Source organism: Adiantum capillus-veneris, chromosome 6 (assembly GCF_014529385.1).
Source record: "Adiantum capillus-veneris isolate H3 chromosome 6, ASM1452938v2, whole genome shotgun sequence".
Classification (NCBI taxonomy): Eukaryota; Viridiplantae; Streptophyta; class Polypodiopsida; order Polypodiales; family Pteridaceae; genus Adiantum; species Adiantum capillus-veneris.
The window spans coordinates 134117559-134137058 of NC_140936.1; the positions used below are offsets into that span (position 1 = coordinate 134117559).

At 40.2% G+C, this 19500-nt stretch overlaps 2 pseudogenes; both read right to left on the minus strand.

The window, feature by feature from the left end:
• Positions 1–1686: 1686 nt before the first annotated feature.
• LOC147456313 (uncharacterized) lies at positions 1687–3018 on the minus strand (annotated as a pseudogene).
• Positions 3019–3110: 92 nt separating this feature from the next.
• Positions 3111–5948, minus strand: LOC147456314 (uncharacterized; annotated as a pseudogene).
• Positions 5949–19500: the final 13552 nt, after the last annotated feature.

Genomic DNA, 19500 nt, shown 5'->3' on the forward strand with positions numbered 1-19500 from the left:
TAAATGTAAATCAAATCGCACCAAATTGCTGTTTTTTAAGAAGGGTATATACTTTTGTATTACCAGACTTTGAGTTACATGAGACGGAGGTTTAACTGATTCATCTTCTAGAAGTTGAGTTACATACATGAGATAAATTAAATTGTTTTCCAAGAAATAGAAACCTCACACTTGCAACTTAATTAAACAAATGCACTATTAGGTCAAAGACAAATTTTTAGAGCCAAAGGAAAAGCCGCAGTATCTGACAAGGCATTTACATCAATCAATCTTAATGGATGATGATATCATCAAGCTATATCTACGGCAAAGGCTAATATCGTGGATTAAGCCCAAGCTCTCCCATAGCCTTGGCCTTCCTGTTTCCTCCCTTATTTGCACTTCGTATTCATTCTTGGCTGCTCGCCAAGGAGGCTCAAAAGCCAGCCTTTTTGATGCCTCTTAGTTAGGCCATGTAAAACTTTAAAGAGCGACTCTTGCAATTGCACCAACAAATCTGTGCATTTCTATGAGCTAGGCTTCAAATTGATTAAATTTTTTTGCTGCAACTAAGGCCTTGGGAGAATTGTGTGTGTGTGTGTGTGTGTGTGTGTGTGTGTGTGTGAGAGAGAGAGAGAGAGAGAGAGAGAGAGAGAGAGAGAGAGAGAGAGAGAGAGAGAGAGAGAATCCACCCAATCGTCGGCCCAGATGATGGAAGGTGTTGACGTTGATGGAATCAATGGTGAGAACAGAATCAATGGAAGCTTGCTGGGCAGCGAGCATGAGCTAGAGAAGTATCGATACTGGTTGGTAGGCAAGGCAACTTCAATAACCGAGCCTTGAGCCCTTCCTACTACACTCAACAAATTTAGCTGCCAAAGAATATTGTGGTGTTGCCCTAAATATTGTGCTAACCAGAGTACGCCACATGGCCCACACCGAGCTATTCTATTGGCAGGTGCACGTCTTGGTCCTAATGCAGCAAACTATTTGAGAGGCGAGAGCAGTCCAAGAGCCAGCAAGCACTGTGCAATATCCTAAGAGCAAGAGAAGACATGGTGCGAGCAAGATCAGGGCTGGCCGAAGCAAAAGTAGGAGCGTGGGGGTAGAGCAGGAGCGAGAGGGGCCTGAGCCAGAGTTACAGTAGGGCAATGGGAGAGGAGAGCAGAAATAGTTTTGGTAGGGTAGCTACAACACCTCTACAGTGCGAGTCGACACCTGTGGCACCTCAACAACCCAACTTCCGAACAACTGCGGCACCTCGACCACAAGGAACTTTTGACCTTTCTCTATATAGCAAAAAAAATAAATTCTCTATGTTTTTTACTACTTTAGATATACATACCTAATAAAAGTCCAAACTAGAGAACGTGAAACATTCTCTATGTAGTGATTCAAGCATAGAATCTCATTCTACGTATATGAAATTATCTATATAGGTAATTTGAACACCTAATTGCTCTTTCGTCTATATGTATAATCCCTAATATCTATATGGAGAAAATCTCTAACTCTTTGTAATTAAAATTGACCATAATTAAAGCAACAACTATACTTAAATATCACATCACAAATCATGTAGACAAAACGTATAGAAGACAAATTTTGAGAGCTCACCACATTACAATGTTTTAAAATTATTAAACATAGTCTCAATTTAAAAGACCCTAAAGTCAAAATCACAAGTTTTTGCCATGAAATATGCTTCTAACAAAGAAGATCAATATCATTGGCACTCAAAGGTGAGTAGCCATGAATGACTATCTTCTTCATCTTGATTAGTCAACTTGTTACTTGATTTACCATCATGTGGCTATCTGGATTTTTCAGATCCTTAGTATAAGCCTTGAAAGTGATCTCCTCTTCTTCAAATTCAGATACACCTTTCGAAGCGAAAAATACATCTCATTGACTGTTCTCTTCTTAGTGTATACTAATAAGATAGTCTCCATATCCTTTAATGTGTACGAATCCATCTACAAAAGAAAAAAATCTAATATGATATTTTATACGGATTCACTACTAATCCTTATAAGCATGTACTTTTAAACACTCACCTTTGCAACCTTTGCAGAATCATCATAATCAATATTTTTCTTTGAACTTGTACTCACAATCTAACCATAAAAAGAGAAGAAAGCAATATTTTACTTAGACTCTTTATAACACAAAATTAAGCTTACCCCTAAATTAAGTTATATACCTTTTCGTTGACATTGCTCTCTCTTTTGCGAGCGCTGTCAAGCTCACTAAGTGTTTTTATTTTCTCACTCATCTTCAATATAAAAAGCATAGAATACGAAGTTAAAAATCAAAGCAATATTCTTTTCCAAGATTATAAAAAGTTAATAAAAGAGAAGAACACTTACCTTTCTCTTTTTGCCACTCTTACGTTGACAACATGGCTCCTAATGAAAGTGATAGCAAAACCATATTATGTTGTAAACTATAAAGTTTAAAAACCAAAACATTCAATAACAAAAAGAAGTATGAAAGGAGAATTACATCTAGAACTTTTGATGAAGAAGTCTCAATGGATGTATCAAGATCTTTGTTTGCTAGGACTCTTTTTTATTGTCATGTGTGTAATAGCTCCGTGTACAACATTGAAGAAGCTCATCATTAAACATAGCACCATCCTACATTTTAAAATAACACTTTAAAACAAAATCCGATTATGTATTCAAATTATATAAAATCTTTACAACATACCTCATCTTGGTACTCTTTAATCCCATCAATGTTATTAATTTCCATTAAAAACTTATCAGCCTACAAGTAGAACAAATTTAACTTTTACGAACAAGCATGTTATGTTAAAAAGAGATAACAAAGAGTAAATTATGAAATATTTACCTCTGACATACCATCAAAGCATAAAAAATCTCCTTTGACTAATACACTTTGGCCATGTTGCTTGAAATAGTAAAATCATGTGTTATAGATACTATATATACATCTATATTCAAAAGACTGATACTACAAAAAGTTACCTCAAAGCTATCATCTCTTTCTCATCACTAGCATTTGAGACAACATTAACAGAAGGCTGTAAAAGATAACAATAAAAAAAAGATAAATTTCAAGTGATTATTTAATAATAAGTTACTATTGTAAGAATATTCAATACCTCAAGTGAAATTGTAGGATCGATGTTTTCCTCATTGGACTGACTTTTGCTTTCACTTTTCACAAACACCTCCTATTCAAGGTCATAAATAGAATCTTTTTTAAAATATACAAAGTAAATTAAGCAAGTAAAAACAAGGATAACGTTATTATCTACCTTTGACTTTTTGTACTTAAGCTTTGCTTGTTTTGAGGTCACAACCCATTTGTAGATGTCCTCCACATGCCATTTGTATTTAGCTCCTTCCCAAGAAAGCACAGCAATTTTATCATAGTTATCGCGAATAATTTTTATAATCTCATCTTTGCCTTTTGTGTTGTGACATAAGTCGGCCGGCATAGAGAAATTACGAAACCATCGACGAACAATGTGATAATTATCAAGCATAATTGTATGATGCTCTTTATGCATTTTCTCTAATAGCTCTTTCCCATAGAGCTTATTAGGATCCCTATCCTTCCCCTTTGGTGGACAAAATATATTGTCATAAGAGGGTGCCCTAACTTTTTCTTTACTAGAGGATGAAGAAATCTGTACACCTATAAATAGCATTCACAAAGATTAGTTCTAATAAAGTCAACCACTTTTAAATCATATATTTGATGCTAATAATCAAAGTATGTTACCATTTTCATTTGGCAAAGAATCTTGGTTTTCTGAGGCAACTAATGGAGAGGATCCACTTTGTATTTCTACGCATATTAATGCTAATTAGAAAGTTATTAAACAACTTTGCAACCACTAGAGTAACGTGCTATTGAACAAACATACACTAGTACCTTTCTTGGTTTGAGTTGCAACTTTAGCCTTTTTACTGCTCTCGCACAGCCACCAAGTCTTCCACTCTTCATCTTCTTTCACAAATTTCCATCGTTTCTCTCCATATCGAGTCTCCATCTCTTTAATCCATGCAACTTTCACTTGCATGAGAGCATGATCCATAGCCCTTACAACGGCATACTGTAACGTGCTAAAAGAACACAAAGGGTTTGGGGTTGGTTTCATTAGGATAATGTCATTCTCCTGAATCCAAGGTGGAATACTTCCAGCACAACCAGGCTCAACTAGTTGTTGTCTTAGCTGTAAGTCTTTAGTTTCATATGCAATTATATTGTTTCCACAATGAAAAGCTATAAACTTGTGTAGCAAAGACTCGATGGGTCTTATGCAATCCCAAGTATAGGGCATAACTCTTTGTTGAAGAAGACTCATTCTTATAGCACTATCAATTTGTAAGATGTCATAACCTTGAATAGATGAAATCCTCTGGCGATAATAGTTCGCTCCAAAGAATATTCTCAAGTTGCCATTATGCTTAATAGTGGTTGATGTAAGCCTTTGAATGTCCCACATTATTGGTTGGTGTATTCCCTTCATCGCATGAGACCACTACATTATCTCCGACCTTGTAAAGTTCTTCTTTGAAGAAGACCTTGTTATAAACCCCAACTTTTGTTGCATCTTTATTTAAATACTCAACACAAAATCTTTTCTCCTCTAAAGTTGCATCTCGGTAAGATCTTTTTTTCCCACCAATGACAATCCCCTTTTGTCCAAGCACTTGTGTACATGGGGAGTCCACATTGAGCCTTGTGGCCAGGCCCCACAAAATTTTGGCTTTCTCTATTGAAGAGAATTTCAGAATCCCACATCCATGCCACTCTGGACAATGTAACCAATTGTCATTGTCAACTAAGTAACCTTCTGGGGGGACGGGAGAATTATGAAAAGCTTTAAAGATCCTTCGTGTTGGCAGAAGTCTATCTCTATCTATTTTAACATTTGAGAAAACTCTAGTGAAGAGTAACCTTCCATGGTAGTTCACCAAAGACAGCTCATCCTCCTTGTGATTTGTCTTCACACGACTATAAATAGACACCATGCGCTCATATAAATAGCACCATATTATATCATGACTGCCGTGGCGCAAAATGTCATCAATAATTTCACCAAACTCTGACCAAACAGATAGAAAATCAAAATAGCCTTTGATTTCTAAAATAAATTCAATTTATTTATAAGAGAATATGCCTAACCTGCAACATGCTCCAGTGGTGCTGAGTTCGAACCAAAAATCTCTTCTGTTCTAACTCTCCATGATGCAAGGAGTTTGCGTATCAAATTTATATCTTCCAAAGACCATCCATTATCTCTAGTGAAGTTAAGAAATGGATGGGAAATTTCTATGACAAGAAGACCTAAATCAAAGAGGTCTTTGGGTACTCCCCTCACTTCACATAGCACATATGGTAAGCACCATTGAATAAACTTCTGATTCTCCTCTGCCTTGTAGCTCTCATGATACTTGCTGGGAAATCTAGGCCAACGACCATAGCGAATGTGAGTAGGGACAACTCTACTCACTCTTTTAGTGGCATCATCAACCATCTTTTTCACATCATTACTTAGGGATTTCATGAGAGCACCAATATATTTTAAGAACATGTTTAATGACAATAATATGCATACAATAAAAAACTAGGTCAAGATGTGGATTAAACCCATGTAGGTCATAAAATCTCCACAGTGGAGACACTCCAGAAAGACCACATTCCTTGAGTAGGGCTTCCTGCTGGCCCTCTGAGAAGGCCCTTTTGGATGGTAAGATAGTAGTAGTGGACTCCTCTATCTGACGCTTTGCAGGAGGATATCTGAATTGATACCTGTTGTTGTCATAAACGTATCTTCCACATCCTTCACTATCCAAACGAGCACTTGCCTTGCATCTACGACAAAAGGATTGCCCTCCTTTAAAGCAACCGATCTTGCATTGGGCGGGGTGATCTCCGGTCACCATCATCAACATAGCTCGAGCTGTGAACCTTTGCGAAGAGGACATAGGGACAACATTGGGATCAAATCAAGAGGGTAATTGAACTCTATCTCTATTCCATCAACAAACAACCTCTCCAAGTCCTCCATTGAAGGCCTCAAAAAAACATGAAACAACTTTGAGAACTCCCAATTATCTTCTTGCAGCTGAAGGGTATAAAAACCGCTGGCAAAGCTCCTACCTCTGATTTTTTCCCACCATTAAGAATCTTTATCTCCACTACTCCACAATTCTTTTGAGTAGTTCGAGATGTTTGAAAACCATCCCAATGCAAAAGCAATGCAAAGTTTTGTGGATCACCCTACAAGTTTTAAGAAATAAACGTATAAGTCTTATCAAATAACACCTATGCACAAAGAAGAATGGATTGAAGAATACCTTGCATACGTGTTTGCGGCTACAAAATGATTTCCGACAAGATTTGCACAATATCTTGTACATCTCCTCCCCATTTATCCATGTCTTTTCAATCTCATTCTCTGGGCTTGGCCAAGCTCGAATGGCATGTTTGCAATCAACATTGGGACAAATAATAGGCAACTCAAAGTGAGCATTCGGATTCCAAAATGTATTCACTTCTTTACATTTTGCACCATCCCAAAACTCATCTATATTCGTCACTATGGTTGCGTTGCCATCTGCTAACCATCTGTTCTTGTTTCTCCACATCTCAAGAAAGTCATGACAGATGGTTTTGCTTTTAGAGAGGCATCTCAATTGTTCACCGATTGAAATGTAATCAAAACACAAAATTTCTTTTTGAGGAATATTGCACACTGTGCATTTCTCAGAGCAATCTATGCAATCTCTTTTTAGTTTTTTTTTTGCCATGATGAGATCCATTGCATGTGCATCGAACAACATTTCCATTATAGTTGTCCTCCAAACTTGGATAGTACAACATAGGAATATGCATATTGTTAAGAGATCCTTGACATACTCTATATCTATTTGCCTCTACCATCCCAAGACCTGAGAACATTGTGGTGAGCTGATCCCAACAAGCTGACACATAAATGTCAGCGAGGGATCCATCCCAAGTAGATGGTACTTGGATTAAAAGTTTGCTTAGGCTAACCACTCCTTCACGTGAGTCATGACTACCAACTCGAGAGCCTCCCATGTGCCCAAAGAGAATTCTGAGCATGCTATCTTGGAAAGCTATAGAAGCCTGATGCTCATCCCAAAGGGTTTGTAGCTCAACTATCTTGTCTAGTATCTGGTCGTACAAAGACACCTCCTCTTTTGTTTCCTCAACTCCAATTATATTATTGCCTTTAGGAAAATGGCATGCGTTTCTGTCTGGCTCATTTATTGTTTCTTCAAGGGATGCATCATTAATGTTGGACGGATACGCCGCGACGGACGTCAGCACAACGAGAACTCACCTAACAAGATTTGTCAGCTAAGGACGAAGCTCGACCCGCAGGCGCGTGGAAGCAAGCATAGGGTGTCAACCTACACTCGACCGACTCCTAACTAATTCCTATAGAGGTCTCTACCCAATGTCTAAGCTACAGCCTTCAGGAGTGCATAACAGGAAACTTCCTACAACGCTTTCTAGAGCCGAATATCCATCAAACAATCTCGAAACACCACAGAACTTGAAGGAGGCCCTACTAACACCAATAGGTCGCTCTCCCTAAGGTCTATGAACCAAAATCCCAACCCAAAACACCTGATGCAAAATCACGTAGGATGTCTGGCCGAAATTTGCAGGTCATCGTTTTCGAAAACTAAAGTACCTAATGTGTAGCTCTACTCAATGCGAACACGTGGATATGCTGCAATGCAAAAACAGACAACATATGCTCACCAAATCACCAGATAAAGCTCGTAGATGGAGCTCGCAAATCGGACCGTACGTGCGCAATGTAGGTATTGGCGTGTAGCTCTCGTCGGGGGCAACACGTTGCACTTCTCCGCACTCGATTCCGACTATCGATGCGTGCACTCACTCTCTCTCGTACACAGTACGCTCACTCACAGACTTCAAAACTTTTTAAAATGACAAAAGGTTTTTTCATTAAGGTCAAAACGTGGTATAAATACCTTACAATTCTCAAACCCTAATGTTCCAATTTAACCATCTACTCAATCTAAATGTCAAAATTGGGATACAATCTGGAAACTTCTGTAAGCCCCAATATTTACAAAGGTGAAATGTCGGGTTTTCTCAATAAATGAATAGTTACAAAAAATAATAATCTGTTGAGCAGTCATTTTTCGTAGGGTGTGTCCAGCTTCTAACACTCCCCCCCTCCTTGCTCATGTCATCCCGCTGTTGAGCTGCTTCTTCATCTTAGGCTTTCTCTCATCTTGAGCAGCGACTCGTATCTTGCATGTTGAGCCAGTAGTGTCGGGCCGAATATGTCAGTGCTGATTGTGAAGAAGCCGGTGTAGAAAGCTTCTTCAAAGGCCTGGAGGTGATAGGATGGCAAAAACATGATCCTTTGATACAATGCATGTATCACCTCCTTGGAAGGCTGACCAGACAGATCGTATGCACATCTGTATGTATCTTGAAAGAAGAAGATACTGTCTATCGCCTGGCCTGGTTTGAACGTCTCAAAGACTGCCAAAAGTGTTTTGCAAATCTTTCTCATCATTATGCAAGATAAGTCAGGCAAGCCAGTGAACAATTTGATGGCACCCGTTAGGGTTTTCACCATGTATTGAACACTTATTCTCTCGCCTGCCTTCAAGCATTGTAGCTTCGGATAGTTTAGCCAAGTAGGTTGGCTTCTTTGCAATAGCTCCTTGGCCTTCCACGTCCGCATCCTTGGTAGAGGGCAAAAACTTAGGTTATCTCTGATGACTTTTGGTGCCTCTACCAGATGGATTAGGTACTGTGGATACTTTGTCAGCCATGACTTTCTCCACCTGGGTTGAGAGTCGACTATCAACTTTACCCCTTCAGGCTTGGAGATTTCTGTTGTGTATAGTGACACTATTGGCTCTTCTTTGATTCTTTTGTTGATTGTGGTGGCTTCGTACTTTAGCAAAGGATATGGGAGAGAGGGCTATAGCCATTCACGCTGAAGGTTGATGGTGTCTATCTTCTGAATGGTCATTGATTTAAAAACCCTCTGCTCCCATTCCAAGGCTTCTTTTTTCGTGTCTCTAATTTCCACTTCTATGGCCTTTCCACTTCCGTGTCTCTAATTTCCACTTCTATGGCCTTTCCACTTCCGTGTCCACATGATCTGCCACCTTCTCTAAATCTATTCCTTCCATGGCTGCTAGCCCGGTGTTGAACTTCTCTGCTGTCTGCTAGCCTCTCAGCTCTTCTATTTGTTTTTGGAATGTCTGCTTTTTTGCTTCAACTTGCTCTCCCATATTCACAAGGAGGTCGTTCAAATCGTCATTTATCTTCTCTACCTCCTCAAGCTTTTTCTTGATTGTTTCTAGCTCATTTTGCATTGCTTTGTGCTCTTCTTCCATGCGGGTTTGCATGACCACTGACCCCTCGGCCATCATCAACCTCTGTTTTTTCTCTAAGGTCAAATCCTTTTGGAGCTCTTTCATTTGTTCTTCATAAATCTGACTCTCTGAAGTGGTGTGAGTCAAGCTAGTAGCTCTCACTCTGGCAGGAGATGCCCGTAGCTGTTGGATGGTTTGATCTTCAACTTTAATCTTGTCCTTGAGCTCAATGACCTCATCCTGGCTAGCCTCCTGCTCTATCTCTACCTTCTCTTTGGCATTCCGCATGGCTTACACTTCCTTGGATTCTTCAACAAGTTGTAGGGTTAGGTTGTCCCTTTCCCACTCTGCATCTGTCAATGACTTGCTGAGTTTTCTGTACTCATCTTCAGCTCCTTGCAGTCTTTGAGCTACTGCCTAATTTTCTCTTTCCCTCTCTTGGCATCTTTGCAATGCCTTTGCCAAACTGGCTTGCAGCTCTGCTTCTCTCTCTATATTCCTTTGTCTTTGTTTGTGTAGAGTGTCAACTTCAGACTTGATCTGCACTTCAGTGGATTTGAGATTAGCCATTTCACTTTCTGTGGCCATTGATTGTGCCGTGACCCCGATTAGCTTGGTCATCACCACATCCCAATCATTGGTGGGTGGCTGCAGGTCCACTCAATCAGTGGCCATCTCTTTTAGCTCCACGAACCGCAAGCTCTGCATCTGCTCTTTGGGCCTTGTGCTTGCCAAGTCAAATGCAACTGTGGCTGCCTCTTCTTTTAAATATACAACAGCTAGTAGATCTAGAAACGTGTTATACCTTGCTTCATTTGGCTCTGGCTGCTCACTTTTGGGCTTAGCTTCTTCTTTTTGCTCTTGCTCTTGGCTCTGTTCTTGCCTTGAATCTTCTTGATCTTCAGATTTGTCAAGCTCCTCCTTCTGTTGAGTTTGTGGAGGGCTACGAGGAGGTGGTGATGTCGGTGGGTTGGACTCCAGGCTGGAAGGTGGAGTTGCCGGCTTTTTCTTGAAGTCCCTGTCCGCCTTTGTCTTTATCTCTCTCTCTTGGCCTTCCTGCTCTTAGCAGTTGCCGTCGGACTTCCTCCACTTCTGCTTCTGTAAAGGGTACATTTGGGATATTTTCGGTCGTGGCATCCAGAATCTCAAAATTCTTAATATAATCTTCAAATCTATCTCTGTGCACCCTTCGGGATGATCCCGATATTGCTTCTACTGACGGCTTCCATAGCTCGCTCAAATCTCCCTTGAGGGCTCTTTCGGCTCTGAAACTTTCTATTAGCCGCTCTAGCCGTGCCGCCTTCTATGATTTTGTCTCTTTGACCGGCACTTGTACAGATTTCTTCTTTCATTTCTTCAACTCTGGCTGCTCCTCCTGCACGGTCTCTAACCGGCGTTTCAACCTTGTGGCAACTCTTGGTGCTTTGGGATGTTCCTCTTCCTTATTTTCCTTGAGCCTTAGCGAGTCATTTTGTGATGGAGGGTCAGGCCATCTTTCCTTGGCGTGCAATGCCCCATATACCACTTTCATGATCAGCTCACCTGGCACAATGTAGATGGGGTTCTTGTTGCCCATCTTCACTAGATTGTCATGTATATAAGCAGCATAGTTGATCACCTTTGGCTTGCTCTTCTGCATTGCCCAGGTGAAGGTTGTGGCAATTGCTCCAGGTGGCATTTTGTACTTTTGTGGCCGCTTTGTATACATATGGAAGTACTGGTTATACAACTGACTCATGATGGCCACTTTGGGGTTTGCAATGTCTTCAAAGGTGTAGTTGTTCTTCTTTTTTGTGTACACCTTGACTTCATCTCTTCTTTTGGTTACACTATCCCCTTTGTTGGAGAGGTCTAGTACAGCTTCCACTACTTTCTCTGTGATTTCAATCACGGTGTCTGGCTTGCCCTGCAGATCCGTAACTCTGGCCACTCCATCTTCTTTGATTGTAGTCACAAACTCCCATACTCTTTTTATGTCAATTCCTACTGGCATAGCTTCAAAATAATTGTGGAGATCTATCTTCTCCAGGTACTCTGCCATCTTGCTTTTGACAAACTCATTGAGCTCCCCTGGTAGCATGGGTAGCTCTATTACATTTCCTTCAGTGTCTTTGAACACGCCTTGGTAGATCTTCAGATCATTTGACTCTAGCAAGTTCTCTTGAATCCACGTGCTGGTTGGCTTTAGAGTTCCTTCCGGGATGACAAACGGCTCTACTTCTTCCAAGTAATCTTTTATGGTCATCCTCTTCTTCTTTGCTTGTGATTTTGCGGCTGCCATAGATCCTGTTGCACTCAGTAGTCCGAAGTTAGCGTTTTTTCCATATCGGCTGAGAAACTGAGTTTTAACTATCCAAATGACTTGAAGATTGAAAATAAAACTTAAAAGTAACTTGGAAAACTGTGCATGTGCTCACAGTGTCATTTTGGCAGAAATTTATCATTTAGACATCCTAGGCGTAGGATGTCTTTTTCATCAGTTTTTGGTGATACTTGACATGCTGGTGGTCCTTGGCCTGTGCAACATGGCTATGTGATTGGAATTGGGTTTGGGCATCAAAATGTGCATTTTTGGGAAGATTCAGGCTTTAGGCTCACAAATTGGGTAGGATGTCCACAACAGGTAGCAAATGATATCCAAATGGGTTGAAAATTGATATATGGGCTCCTTGCACCATGGTAATGGCTCCCATAAGGTCACTTTTTGCACAAAAGGTCAAATTTAAGCTGGAGACATCCTACGCGTAGGATGTCTATTTCATCAAAATAGCTTGAGATTTGTTATGTGGTTAGCTCTTGGGTTGTGGAACATGGCCCAGCTCTTGGATTTTGATTTGGACAAGAATTGGTGTTGGTAAAACCATGTGTAGTGTTTTTGGGCTCAAAAAGTATATCTTGGAGGTGCTGGGGGTAAAAATGATTAGAATGGCTTCAAACTTGATATATGAGCTCTTGAAGGTGATATAAAAAGATCTGGAATTGAAAAACACCCTCTGTAGGCCAAAAATGTCAAATAGACATCCTACGCGTAGGATGTCTACTTCATCATTTTTTGCAGGTGACCACACAGATTGGTTGGCAATGTGCCCATGACTATATTGTGCAACTTTCATGTGATTTGGACAAGTTTTAGTAGGTCTATGGCCCATTATTGCCTCTATGCCCTAACTTTGCGTTTTTTGGTGCATATGAGGTCAATTTTGGTCCAAATGTGATGAAACTTGGTGGCTAGCATGTAAAGGCTATTCAGAAAATGTGTGTGATGAGAAATGTTGTGTTTTGTGCCCAAAAATGGCCTTGAGACATCCTACGCGTAGGATGTCTCTTGATGAAATTTTTACTGAAGGTGCCGCTGGTGCCTGCCCTTAGTCCCCCTGAGTCCCTTTTAAGCCTTATTTCAACAAAAAAGTCAAATAGATAGAAAGTAACTCCCTGTGTGGATTTTTAGAGCCTCCAAGTCGTATTCTGACTTTTGGAGTGCTTTTTGGCAATGAAATTTCTTGATGTTGGTCTCCATAGCTTCCTAATCCCTTGGGGATCCTTGCCGTATGGTTTTTGTCGACTTTGGCTTCACCGGAGCTCTGTTTGGCAATTTGTCGCTCTAGAAGCACCCGTGGTTACGTTTACATGTCTTCAATGACTTGTGGTGGTCTACCACCATAGGATTTGGTTGTCGATGGTCTAGGAAAGCCGCTCGTGAAGTTTGGTGGCAAACGGACATGTGGTTTGGCTGCGAGAGCTATTTGACGCTTTGTGTGTCTGATGCCGTTTCTGAAGTTTAGTGCCGCTTCGAGTCACCTTTTGGTGTGTGGGCTACATAGACTTGTCGAGCATGTCGAGATGCTCCTACCCATGAATTTTGGTGGCATTTGGGCGCCTTCGCCGATTTCCCATTTGGTGGCCTCTTGCGGGGTTCTAGGAATTAGGGTTTTTCTCGATGGTTTTCTACTGCCTTTGGGCACCCAAGACTGGTCTCCTATGCTAGGGTAAGCTGCCGATGAGGTCTCGTTGCTTTTGGGTTAGCCATTAGGTGGTCACTTCTACTTGTGGGTCTCTACTGCCTACTTTCTGTGTGAACCCTACGCTAGTTTTCGCGACAAAACGACAAACATGCGCGAAAAGCTCAAGGTGGTGAGCCTACCTCTCATGTCTAAAGCCCGTCAGGTAGTCGTGCGTGTCGTAGAAGCTGTTGGAAGTTCCGTTCGCTCTAGGTGGCAGGAGCTCTCTCTCAAAGGTCAATAGTGGAAATTAGCTTAAAATGAAGTGAAAAATTATTATAATGGAGGTCCCCGAACCACTTTTCATGAAATTTGACATGTGCTCCCAACTTCTTGCGAGATGCGGTTTAGGCTCAAAAATTTCTTGATTTGGACTCCATTTTCCCAGTTTGCAAGAAATTTGACGTTTCGATCAAAATCTGGCCAAAACACGCTTTCTGCTCCATTCTCATAATTGCACCCCCACTATATCATAGGTTGTCCTACAGTCACTGATCATTCCCATATTTTTTGTTTTTCATTACGACCGTATTTCACGTGCTTTTTGTATTTTTGAAGTTTTTCTGCCAAAAATTAGCAAAATTAAAAGGAAAATAGCAAATCAAATCCAAAAAATCCCCAAAAATAATAATAAATAAAAAACATCACTGCAAAACATTATATACACTCACATGCAATTTTTATGGCCGGATTTCTCCGTTTTACCAATATTTTGTCCGAAAAATGGCTATTTTTACTTATATACACACACCTAGGGGCTTGATTTGGCGTTTGGCCCCATATACTAGTAGATTCGTGCTATATAAGGGCCTATGCAATCAAATAACAACCTTTAAAAATAGTCAAAAAACATGCCCTTTTTTGCTCTTTCTGCCATTGGGTCCGCATTTGAGAATGCCTCCCCCCCTCCTAGCCGAAGTCCTCCGGATGACAAGGTATCGCCTCGGAGTATGTGCCGTGCATGGGTTGAAAAAATTGTGCTAATGCTTGGCCATGTAATGTGGCCCTATTTTATGTATACTCGGTCAATGCATGGAAAAATTAATGCTGTGCAAGAGAAGGGTATAAGCAAGATGCTTATTGGCATTCGCCGTCGAGATTTCCTATTTTCTTTGCAAGTAAAAGCTATAACTCTACGGATCTTTGTTTGATTGTCTTTCTTGCAAAAGTCGCTTGCTTTACCGCTACTGTTGATATGGCCATAGTTGTCTCCTTGGAGAGAATTTTTGTGGCGGAACTGGCCGTAGACCTTGTCTCTTTTGCTTTCCATTGGTAGCTTTTCTTTGGCCTTTTTTGTAGGTTTAGTGCTACTGCCGTGGTTGCCATTGTTTTGTTGCTGATTGGCACCCACATAAATCGATTTGCTGGTTTCATATGCAGTTGTCGGACTTCCAATGTTGCTTGTACTGAAGGGAGTTCTTGTTGCTTCGGTTTCGGGATCCAGATGCGAGTCGTATTTGAGTTGTTGCTAAGCATCTTCTTTGGGATCCAAATCTGTTTTATTCCCCTGGTTTTTTGTTGAACTATCTGTTTCGTTTGAATTTCTCTTTTGTATTGTGATTTGTCTGCCATATCACTTCTATCCCTCCGCACCCATACTTGTTTTTCTCGTGTTGCTAACTCCGATCTCTTCACTGTGATCTGTGACTTTTTATGTTTGGAGTGAACATTGTTCGCATGTACCTATTTGTTTATCTTGTTGTTCTTTTGTGGCACCCTCCCTTTTGGCTCTTTATCCAGTGATTGCATTGCTGGCAGCTGATTATTCCAGGGTTGCTAAGCAAAGGCTACCACCTGTTGTGCTTGTGCATGCAGAATTTTAACTGCATTCGCATTCCAATCTATCTGTACATTGTACTCTTTTTGCCAAGGTCGTCCCAACAACATACGGTGTTGTGTGCTTTCATCCTCGACCACGTAAAATTTGTGTGGGTAAATATATTGATGTACTTGTACATGCAATATAGTCCAGCCCAATGTTTTCAGTGAATGCGATGTACTACTTTTCAGCACTTGTGGAGTAGGATGAAGTTGACATGTGTGCTTGAGCTATTTGTATAATCTGTAAGAGATCAAATTTGCTTGAGCTCCAGAATCAAGCAATACCGTAGATTCAACTTGATTGCTACCCACTTTGACTGTAATTATTGACTCCATTGTGTCTTCGTCAAAATTCATTAGTCGAATAACATTTATTCGCAATGGTGATCCACATTGTTGTTGTTGTCGTAGAAGCCTTCTTTTTGCAATGCATTCTTTTGCTTCTGCTTGAGCTTCTTCTCGTACCCTCTGTTTTTCCTTCATTCGTTGTTTTTCTTGATGGATTTGTTGAAGCATATCCTGTGTTAGTGGTAAATGATATTTCTTTAATCGACACCCACTAATCCAATTTGTCATTTCTTCACCCGTTAATGTAGCAAGCTTGACAGCTCCGCTTTGTGATAGGTCATGAATCACAAAGAGTCCCATCTCTCGCTTTTCAAGTTTCTTCGCATGTTGCTTCAAGGTATAAACAAGTACATAATCACCTGTTTTGAACTCTTTTGTGCGCACATGCTTGTCAAAAAAATCCTTTTGTCTTCTCTTTTTGGCATAGATCGAAGCTACAGCTCTCAAGAAAAGCTCATCTAGCTTTTCAAGATCATCTATTCTTGAAGAGAGCTCATGTTCTGTCCATTCTAAGCATTTCGCTACTCGTAGAGCTGGAATTAAAAACTCTATGGGTAATATAGCATTTAGGCCAAACACCATGTTGTACGGTGTCGTTCCTATCGATGTTTTGTAAGCTACCTTGTATGCCCATAGTGTTGAGTGTAATTGCTGATCCCAGTGTGTTCTTGACTCTGATACAATTTTAGTCAAAACTGTGCAAAGTGTTTTATTTGTGGCCTCAGCTTGTCCATTTTCCTATGGATGATATGAAGTAGATTTTCTATGTATGACCATGAATTCCTCTAACAGATATTTAATGACTTCATTAAGAAAATGTGTTCCTTGATCACTGAAAATTTCTATTAGTAAACCGTATCGTACAAAGACATTCTCATACAAAAATTGTGCAGTGGTTCATGCATCTACTTTTTGTGTTGCCTTGGCTTCCGCCCATTTCGTGAGATAGACCGTAGCCACAATGCTATATTGGGTACGGGTGCGATATGCAGGGGTGAAATAGGTCCCACAAAATCAATGCCCCATTTTGCAAATGCCCTTGCTCCCATCATTGGCCGTAGTGGCATCTCATCTCTCTTTATCGGCACCTTGGTGCATTGACAAGCGTCACAACGCTTTACAAACTCGTTAGCATCCATATGCAATGTAGGCCACCATATTCCTGCGGTTAAGACAATTTTTGTTGTCTTATCGCTTGAAAAATGGCCTCCACTTATGCCTCCATGTGCGTGTTCTAGAATCAACAGGTATTCAATTTCACTTGCACAGATTCTAAGTTGATTGTCCTTTCCTCGCTTATAGAGTTGGTTCCCAATTAACCGAAAGTCACAAACCTCCAGCTCTATAGCTATTTTCCGTGCTCTTGTTATGTTTTCAGGAAACGTTCTTGTGGTTAAGAAACAATGATATATTAACTCCATACCGGTGCAATGTTTACCTGAAATAATATCGTGTGATCCACTGGTCGTTTGGAACTACATATAGTACAATTTTTAACATAAGCATGTGTGTCAACGTACATAGTTGGACAATAAACCCCTAACTATTTCAGTCTCTGGTGTGTTTTCATTGTTGAACAATGAAATGCACAATCCTGGACCTGCGCTTCTTCAAGATAGCACTCGAATTCCTCCGGATTTATACATAATCGTAGAATTTGGTCCGATCCTAGATGATATAGCCGTCCTGCAATCAACTGAAAGTTTTTCATTTGTCGAATTGTTTGTTTTTTGGATCTATCTTCCGTGTTATCAAACCTACCTCCAAAGGAAAGAATGCTAACAATTTCCTGAGACCATTTGGGTATCATTTCAATATTAAAAAGATAAGCATATGGTATGTCATCATCTACTCCTTCAAGAGCTTCCCCATTGTGTAGCCTTGAAAGATGATCCGTTCGTAGATGTGTTTTATCCTTTTTGACTACCATTGTGAAATCAAACTCTAGCAATATAATAAACTAGCGTACAATTCTTCCAGTATTGCATGGTTTATTAACCAGATACATAAGTGCTTGATGATCTATGAAGAACACAAATTTGTTTGCAAGCAAATAATACCGAAATTTCTTTACAGCATAAATCATTCCTAACCCCTCTCTTTTGGTGGTTGTGTAGTTCTTTTCCGCACTATTTAATTGTCGGCTTGTATAACAAACTGAAATCCATTGTTCATCTCTAGGTTCAGCCAGAATACTTCTGATTGCATATGTAGATGCATCAATGTGAACATGGAATATCTTTTCCCAATCCGGTGCTTTAAGTACAGGTGCTGATACAAGGCTTTTCTTCAGCTTTTAGAATGAAGTTTCACACTCCTGAGTCTAGTCGAAATTGACTAACAAACGATACAGAGGTTGTGCGATGATTGCATACATATATATGAATCTTCGATAATACCAGTAGTGTTCCATGAAGGATTGCACTTGTTTCGCATTAGTGGGCCTGGGCAGGTGTATGATGACTTTGATTTTGTCTAGGTCAGTGATTATGCCATTTCTTGAGACAATGTGTCCTAAGATGTGGCCTTGCCTAACCATAAAAATGCACTTTTGCGGGTTAAGACAGATTCCATATGTTCTGCACTTCTCAAATACCTTTTGCAAATGGTCAATATGTTCCTCTCGTAGAAGAGAGTGTACACAAAGATCATCCATGTATATTTCTAAGAATATTCTCAGGTATTCTTTGAACGCATGTGTCATTAACCTTTGAAAGGTAGCTGGGGCATTATTTAAGCCAAAAGGCATAACTCGATACGCATATATTCCCCATTCTGTGGAAAACGCTATTTTGTGTTGATCCTCTATTGCAATTGCTAGTTGGTTATACCCTGAAAACCCATCTAGAAAGGAATAAGCCCGTTTCCCGGCCACCCTCTCAAGTATGTGTTCTGTGATTGGCAAGGGATAATTATCCCTTATGGTGGCTGCATTTACCTTTTTGAGGTTTACACACACTCATAGTTTTTCGTTCTTTTTGGGGACAACCACAATGGGTGACACCCAATCTGTATGTTTGATTTCATAGATAAATTCAACATCCATCAGCTTGTCAATCTCCTCTTTGATTCGTTTAGCAAATGTGTCATTATATGTATAAGGACGTTGTTTGCTGGGTTTGGCATCTGATTTCAAAGGAATTGTATGTTGACATATCGATGGATCAACTCCTTTGAGGTCTTTGTAGGACCATGCAAACACATCTTTATACTTCTTGAGAAGTTGTGTTAGCCGTTCTTCTTCTTCAGGCTCTAAATCGGTTGCGATATAGACTGGCTGAGGCTTCTCACCTGGTTCAACGAGGTCTATATGTTTGGCATTTTTCGGCCCATCGTAACATTCGTGGTTTGTTCGTTCCCTAACTGGTGGTGTCATTATGATTTTTCTGTCCTAGATGGTGAATTTCCGATAGTGTGATGGTACATTCATGTTTCCTTTTTTTGACTCCCTCTTACCATCACTATCTTCCTCAGTAGTCCATACCTCGCGTAAAGACCGTTTTAGTTCTTGGTATTTCTGTTTACGCTCCAGTTTGGTCCACTCTGGGTCTTTTGTTGTTTCTTTTTTTATTTCTGAGTTTTTTGTGATTTTGTTTCTGTTTTAGCTTTCCATAATTGTTTTATTTCCTCTCGTGTTCTTTCCCTTTGAATTTTTGAGAATCTTCCTGATATTCGATCTTTTACACAATCGTCTGCTTTGACAAGCATTAGATAGTGAGTTTTATCTTTTATCCTGGGCATTAGGTTTTCTCTCCTTTTGTTTTTTTCTCATTTTCTCCTATAGCGTTCCTGGCGTTTAGGGTGCTGATTGGGAAAATTGTAAAACTTGATATTCTTTGTTTTCTCCCCACGCTCACTTGAGCTATCTGAACACTCATTATCTGCATCGTTATTTACCTCCAGATGCTCAGAGGAGTTATAAAACTCTTCTTGTTCTGGTGGTTCTACCATCTCATCTCCTCCTGGTA